Source organism: Mus pahari, chromosome 10 (assembly GCF_900095145.1).
Source record: "Mus pahari chromosome 10, PAHARI_EIJ_v1.1, whole genome shotgun sequence".
NCBI lineage: Eukaryota > Metazoa > Chordata > Mammalia > Rodentia > Muridae > Mus > Mus pahari.
This window is the reverse complement of record NC_034599.1, coordinates 53346652-53355094: the sequence shown is the minus strand read 5'-3', so window position 1 is coordinate 53355094 and position 8443 is coordinate 53346652.

The following is an 8443-nucleotide window of genomic DNA, read 5'->3' as shown; positions in this document are numbered from 1 at the left end:
AGAGTGTGTCTTCCCAGGCAGCTGTGGCCCTTGTATAATGCCACCACCATGCCTGAGACTGAGTCAGCACTCGGTCTGGGTTACACAGAGCACTCCCACCCCAGTGTAGAGGAATGCTCGGTCTTCTGCAGCAGTGTGGAGTTAGTCCTACAACAGATGGGAAACAAGACATAGGCAGACCCGGGGGCTTCTGGCTTGTAAAGTTCTGATGGAATGGGACATTAAGAAGAAAGATCATGGAGAAAGGAGATCCTGTGTGGGGGTGTGGCAAGGCTTGTCACACTCAGGATTAGGGCATCTTTGCCTTTTCCAGGCAGCCTGCCTGACCTGGTAAAGCATTTCTTTCAAATGCTTATAAAATTGTCCCAGAGCTTCTTTCCGAGTCTGTTCCAAAATTCTTTTATAACTAAAACTAGGAACCCTGAGAGGGGACCCCCCCCCTTTTTTTTAACATATGGTAACCTAGCTGAGGCTCTCTGAAGTTTTCAGTAACGTTATGGCTAGACTTGGGAACTTTACAGAATGGCTAAGGCATTGGAGTGTTCGTGGATTCTTGTTGGTGAGGATAAGGAGGGAGAGTGGAGGTGATGGGGAAACAGAAGGGGGTGTCTGCTTGAACATGACAAGAGGACAAGTGAAGAACATTCTTGTGGGGTCCATCCTGGCTTCTAGGTTCTTCCCTGAGGGTGACACAGGGTGCTGCACAAACTAGGCGGGTATCTTTCTGCTCCCTGACTTTTCTGCCTTTCCCTTAGAAATGCCATCACGCTGGGCTCCACAGCAGATCCCTGGGGGTGGGTGTGGGTTAAATAAACCTGAGTGCCCAGAGAAGAATTGGTAGAGAAGGACCAGAAATGAAGGTGGTTCTTCAGCTTGGACCTGTTTCTCATGCTGATGAACGGAGCCTGAGCTGGGAGGACCCGAAGGGGAAATTGCCAAACTATCCCTTCATTCCACTGGGCTCCTTCCCAAAGGGGCAGCGGGAAGGGCAATCAGGAGGTGTGGAACTTAATACTGTAGCCCATACTCCAGATAGGAAATATTTTTTTTTTCTTAATCCTGGGTAAGTTAACACTATCCTCCACATCATAGTTTCCTGATCAGTAAAGTGAGGCTTGAAACCGCATCTCAGGATTGTGGCATGAATTTTAAAAAGAGAGCCACACCGAGGATAACATATGAAGGAGAATGTATATAAAATTCCTAACTTGATGCCTGGCAAGGGGCAGCTCCTAACCACTAGCTGTAATGATGGTTATTATTACTAATCCCATCGGGCAGGGCTTCTCCACCTTTGAAAGCTCCAGGTTCCTTTGTGAGAAGCACACGGGAGTCTCCAACCCCTGTCTTCTTTATCACAGGACTTAAAGAGAAATAAAGGCTTGAGGGGTGGGGAGACATTTCAAGAACTTACAAGAGAGCTTCCCACTTACAGGGATGGTGCCCGGTGGGCTGGGTTGGGGAAGGTGTTCTGGGCTGCATTTCTGAGTGTGGTCACCGAGTGCCTGGGGGACAACTTGGGCAGGACTCCCCTCTTTCCCGGGCTACCCGCAGTGTGTGTTGGATCCCCGCCCAGCCTCGCAGCTCAGGCCGCAGTGACTTTGAGCCAGCCAAGAACAGAGGAAGCTCTTTCGAATACAAATACCTTTGGACCCTCACATCCCAGCCGGCGTTCCATTCTCATGCTAATGAATGGAGCTCCAGTTCAGGTGGTTTTGAAGGGGAAATTGCCAACACAGTTACCCGGCCCAGCCTGCTGCGCTTCTCCTCTGCCAGGACTAAGACCTCTGGGGTCATTTTTAGCACGGCCTCCAGCACCAGCACCAGTTCTACCCCAGTGACTCCATAGTTCTGCAAGTCTCATGACTGGCTGGGCTCCATTATTTGGGGTTTACGAACTGGATAGATCCTTCTAAATCAAAGTAATAATTCACGTGACGGTGATAGCTGCCATTCACACACCCCTCTCCAGTCGGGGTGCTTGGGAGTGTGCTCAGCGTGCTGTAGCAATCTTTCCTGGGTCCATCATTGTTCTGTCTGCAGAAATGAGGCCCAGAAAGAATGGCAAAGTGCTCCAGCCCTTGCCACTGTGGTGCCAGGCTCCAAATTCAGATGTTGTACAGGGCTACACCTGTAGGACATAGGCCTTGAAGCTCTGGGGTACCTGATCACGTCACCCTATGATCATCAGTTTGGGGTTTCTGGGCTTGTAAATATTCCCCCACTGAAGCCCCATTTTGCTTTTCTGGTGTCTTATCATTGCCCCTCCTTTTATCTAGAGCTGGACAATCCCCGTTTTAGCTCAATGAATTCCTACTCACCCTTCAAGGCCTAAGTCGCTTGTACCAGCTCTGCTACATAAAGCTGTCCAAGCCAGCTCTCTTCATTCTGTCCCCACTGTTCAGATCTCTAGGATAGCCCTCAGGTGTGGTCCTGCCCCCTTCCCTGGGCTGGGAAGTACTTGAGGGAGAGGGCCTGCCTAGTTCATCTCCACAATGCCAAGGCCTGGCATTGAAGAGGTCAGCTCAGGAACTTTGGAAAATTCCACCAGACCCCTCCTCTCCTGGAAGAGAAATGTCATAGAGGACTTAGGCACCCCTCCTCCGGAAGGAGGGGGAACCAACCATCAGCCACCTGCAGGTATGTGAGGTCCTGAGCACATAGACACATTCTGTGACCATTGGCCACCTACAGACAAGGGAAGTCCTTGCCACCTCATTCCCTAAAGACCAATCAGTTTAAAAGTCACACTGTTCTGCCAATCACGTTGTGGCTGCGGCTCTGAAAACTGTAAAAAAGACTTGCCGAATGTTCCAAGTCGTGTCCTCTCTCTCCATTGTGTGCAAGGCGACCCCAGCATGCTGGAACAAGAAAATTCCTCTTGTTTTTGCATGGATTCCAGGCTCAGTGTTGTTCACTCTTGGGGGGGGAGGGGGCGCAGGGGGCGGGAGCTCTCCTCACCAGAGTCTTATATTATAGGGCCTGGCATTCAGCATGCTTCGAGAAATGTTTGAAGGATGAGCCATTGACTAAAAGGGATGGTTTCAGTGGAGAAGGCTCTGGGCACTGAAGGGGGCACTGAAGCAAAAGTGTCATGAGCTCTCATCATCATGAAGCTCCACACCTTGGCTTCGCTCCCCCATCTGTGCTGGCAGTGCCTCCTCCAGCGCGTCCTAAGACGGGTCACTTTGTACCTCAGGGCCTTGACTAAGGCCAAGGAAACCTTGGCTCAAAAGTAACTTCAGCCTAGATAGGCAGGGCACCAGTATTGCATTTGACACCCGTCTCCTACCAAGGTGTGGGGAATGTGACTGGTGGGCCACTGCCTCCTGCCTTTGGGGGGGCTGTGTGGTTTTGGAGAAAGCATGTATACTTCTGAGAGCAGCCAGACCTCTAGGTAATCAGGCTCTAAGCCACATCCCTGCGGCGGCTCAGATCAAAGGCAGCCAGACTATCATCAGTTCACATGAGTCACACATTAGCCAAGCATCATGGGAGAGTGATCTTCCCCAGGAAGCCTCAGTCACAAACGCTCTGCTTCCCCACCTCTGCTACGAAGCCCAGACATATTAACTGAGGCTGCTTCCTTGAGTTGCAAGACCTTCCACCCCCAGACACCTTCAAAAGGAGACATGTTCCTTGGCTGATGAGACGGAAACTCTCTCTCTCAGCACTGATAAGCCTCTACCCTACAGGACAGTCTGACTCAGCCTCTCCTCCTCCCTCCCTCTCTTCTCTTCCTGCCTAAAATCTAACACTCCTCGACTTCTGAATGGCCTTCGCCCTCCACCTTGGCCAATGGCTTAGGTTGCACACTCTCTCAACCCCTTGAATTTTCCACCTCACCCTGGACTTAGCCGAGACTAGAGAGGAGCCTTGCAGAGCCAGTGAGCTAAGCAAGCCCCAGGCTGGGGTACTCCTCTTTTGTTCTGCTCCGACCTGACTCCTGTCCTATAAAAGCCCATCCTGGCTCTGGAGGGGGTATGTGTGGGGTTCTGGGGGGAGAAGGCGGTACTTATTCAGGAAGTCATGTCCTGGAATTCATCTCCATAGTCCAAGAGGAGGGAGCACTACCTGGCTAGTGGTGCTGAGGTAGGCCGAGGGGAAGGAAGTCATTGGGGTTTGATGGGAAGCTCATTTTGCCTTAATTGTATTGTGCACATTAAACCAGAAACTGTGAGAGTGAAAGCAGAGCAGGAAAGGTGCTGAAGGAGTTTTCAGGGGAGGAGCAGGGGCTGAGGAGGCATCCCAGACTCATATGGGATGAGGGGCAGGCAGGGACAGCACCACCCTACTCTTTTATATTTACATTTTTATTTTCACACGTATATGTGTATGTGGTGTGCATACCTGTTTGGTGTATGTGTGTGCATGTGCATGTGTGTGTTTGTTCAGGTAAAGGTGTGTTGAAGCTAGGGGTTGACGTTGGGGGTTTTGACCGTTCTCCATCTATCTCATATATTGAGGCAAGGTCTCTCATTTCTACCCAGAGCTTGCAGATTTGATTAGTTTAGCTTCCCATCTTGCTTTGGGGAGCCTCCATCTGCTTCCCAACACTCCTTAGAGGACTGGGCTTAAATAGGTGTGTGCTAACTTCCTACCCAGCATTTATATGGATGCGGGGATTAGAACTTGAGTACTCAAGTCACACAGCAAGTGCTTTACCTACCCACTGAGCCAGTTCCTCCCCAGCCAGCTCTTGCCAGTTGACCCTAAAGACGGTGGTAAACAGAAAGCAAGAACCAGGTTTCTGCTAAATTGACTGTCTACTAAGTGGCAGGCCCTCTGGACCTTCTTCGCACTTACATGATGTTCTTCATTGGAACCCTTGAAGCAAACACTTGAGGCAGACACGATAGCTACTTCAATTCCCCACAAGAGACCTGTAAGAAATGCACGTGCCTTTCCCAAAGACACACAGCGATTTAACAACTTTGCAAAGTCCGGGGAGGTGAACCTGACTTCTGCAGTGAATATAGATAGGAAAACTGAGGCCAGGCCACTGGGGAGGATGGAGAAGCCGTTTGCATGGATCTGATATCTTGATGTAAGCCCTACCCATACAGCAAGCCAGCCACCCAGGAGTAAATGTTTGGTTGATTCATCTGCCCCTCCACTTCCCCAGCATCTATTTATTATCCTGGCTGAATACACAGAATGTAGCCTGGCTCATGGAGAAGCCCAGAGTCCTTTTTGCCAGAGGAAGAAGACAGCTGTCAGCGGACCAAAGAAACAAGAATGTTTCCTGGAGATGTATGTTGGGATCCTTGGCTGGGCTTCTTGCCCTCTCTAGAACCAAGATGTCACTTGTGCACACCAAGAGCTACCCCCTACTGTGGGGCAACAGTGGAGGCCATGGCTGGAGGAAGCAAACAACTCCTGGGAAGGGACTTAGCCCCATAGTCAGTAGAACAGGTCACCTCACTCCCCACCTATGCCCGGCACTCCCAGAAAAGAACCTTTGGGGCCAGCTCTGCCTTTCTTCTGATCCAATGGGGTGTCCAATGGGTGGAGCTGCAGAATGGCAGGTAGATACAGATTTCTTTGCCTGTCCCCGTGCTGTGCCAAAAGCCTTACCAGAACCCTCAACCTGGCTATGCCCTCTTGGTTCCCAGGGCCTGTGTTCTCAGCACCGGCTTGGCTGCTAGAGGAGGCACCTATGGATTCTGGGCCTCTATCCAAACTCTGAATGGGCCCTGCTTAGCATCTCACAATGATCTAAACTTTCCACATCTTTTCTGGAGAAGTCATGGTCTAAGCCTATCTCAGAAGGCCAACACAACTCTTTGGTTAACCAGTGGTGGGATTGCCATGCCTTGATTTTGAATGTAGACTTCATTAGGCCTCAGACTATGAGTGGAGTTGGGACTCATTCTGTGACCAGTGCCAGGGCTTAGGTCATGGTCAAGATCAGGGCTCAGTGTATGATCACGATCAGGCTCAGTGTGTGACCAGGGTCAGGGCTAGATATGATCAAGATCAAGATCAGATGTTATTATGTTTCCTCCATGTGTGGCTAGGATCAGGCTCAACAAGCAACTAGGGCTCAGCAAGAAACTAGGATCCTGGCTCTGTACATGACTAGGATCAGGACTCAGTGTGTGACTAGTACCAGGGTTTCGTGTGTGATTAGGTTCAGGGCTTGCTATGAGATCAGTGTCAGGGCTCAGCGTATGCCCAGGGTAGGGAGTTAGTCTGTGGTCATGTTCATCATTCAGCCTGCAACTGTCACTGGCAGCCCATTTTCAGGGAACTGACTTTTCTTAGACCCAGTACAGCATTTTGAGCACTGCCTGATGTAGCAGGGTAAAGGTAACCCTTAAGAGCAGCAGTTCTCAACCTGTGGGTCGTGACCACCCTAGCTCCATATCAGATGTTCTGCATATCAGATATTTGCATTATGATTCATAGCAGTAGCAAAATTACAGTTATGAAGTAGCAACAGAAGTATTGAAATTAAAAAAAAAAAAAAGAGGAACTGTAATAAAGGGTCGCAGCATTAGGAAGGTTGAGAACCACTGTGGGGCAACCCAGGTTGGCTCACACTTGCTAGCTTTCACTGTAAGCATCGTTGTGAGCCTTGGTCCACACCTTAAGTTGCTCACCTGTAAATAAAGATGGTACTTTGCATTGCCTTGGTCCACGCTGTGTTGCTCCGAGACTTATTTTGAACAGTGTGAGGGGCTGGGGTGTCCAAAAGCGAGGGTCTGGCATCTGATGAAGCCTTTCCAGCTACACTGGCACTTCAGGGAGAGAGAGGACAAAATGAGTCATTTTGTCCTGTTAAAGGGACCTGGAGAGATGGCTCAGCCGTGGAAGCACTGGCCATGCAAGAGAGGACCGAGATCTGCAGAAACTCAAGTAAACCTACGTGGGTTTGGGGCTTGTCTGTGATTCCAGCCTTGGAAACCAGAGACAGAGGATCCCCAGAACAATCTGGGTAGCAAAATTAGCCAAACTGGTGAGTTCTACGTTGAGAGATCCCACTTCAGTAAGTAAAAAAGGGAGAGAGCTATGGAAGACAGATTGTCAACATCAATTTTGGGTCTACATATGCACTTGCACACATTCATAGTCACACGTTTTTTTTGTTTTTTTTTTTTTTTTTTAAAAAAAAAGATGTACGCCGGGCAGTGGTGGCACACACCTTTAATCCCAGCACTCAGGAGGCCAAAGCAGGCGGATATCTGTGAGTTCAAGGTCAGCTTGTTCTACAGAGCTAGTTCTAGGACAGCCAGGGTTACATACTGAGACCCTGTTTCAAAAAGCAAACACAAAACTAAAATGACTACTCAACAACAATAACAAACCATGTGCACACACATCCACACCACACACACACAGAAAAAATGTAAAAAGAAAAAAATTAATAAAAAGGAGTCTATCCCCTTAGAAGCCCTGCTGTGGGGACAGAGGTAAACTCCCATGTGAGCTCAGGGCTCCACCTCCTCTCACACTTCTCTTTAGGCCTCAGTCCCAGCCTTGCAACATGGGCCATTGGAGATGCATGTGTAAACCAGACAGCGCCTGAAGGCTGGGAAGACATAGGAAGGTAAAATGCTGGGGTTCATTCTCAAGCTCGGTGTGTACCCAGCCATATGCAGGAGATAGCAGATCATCTCTTACTGCAGGCCCTGGGTCTTACCTAACACTTACCCAGCCCTATGGCTGCCTTTGCTCACTCAGTAATAGCTAGAGGGCCAAAGGGACCAGCTTCCTTCCTCTGCACGCTGATAGGTCCTGGGAGACTTCAGCAGGAAACAGGAGGGTTGGAGTGGAGGAGCACACAGATCCAAGTGTCCTTTGCAGCTCTGAGGTCCTGACTCTACAGAGGCAGGTGCCAGGCTTTCCCAGAGGTCCCTCCAACCCCTAGGCTTGGGGATTCTGTAATTGATTTTGGCATCCTCTAGCCGGCTGCTCTTCCTAATTTGCATGCTTTTCAAGAGTGTGGAATTCCAAGCACCAAGCTGTCCTCCCTGCCCCATCCAACAAGCTGAGCACCTGTTTTCCACGTCCCTCAGAAGAGAAATGAAAACAAGTAATTGAAATAGCAGTGATCCTGATGGGGATGACATAGGTTGTTTCTTTGCAGTTGGTGAATGAGCCAATTCAAGCCAGATTAGATTATATTAAAGGCAGGTTTACTGGGAAGTTGCAAATTCACTGGCCCCAAGGACTAAGGCCATGGGAAAGGAAGGAGTGGAGGGGAGGGAGAGAGAAAGAAAGGGGTACTCGCAGAGAGAGAAGAAGAGAGAAGAGGAGAAAAGAGGAAGAGGGAGGGAGAGGGGGGAAAGGGAGAAAGAGGGAGGGAGCGGGAGACAGAGGGAAGGAGAGGAAGAGAAAGGGAAGAAGAGAGAGGAGAGAGAGGGAGAAGGAGGGAGGGAGAGGGAAGGGAGAGGGAGAGGGAGGGAGACAGAGAGAGAGAGAGAGAGAGAGAGAGAGA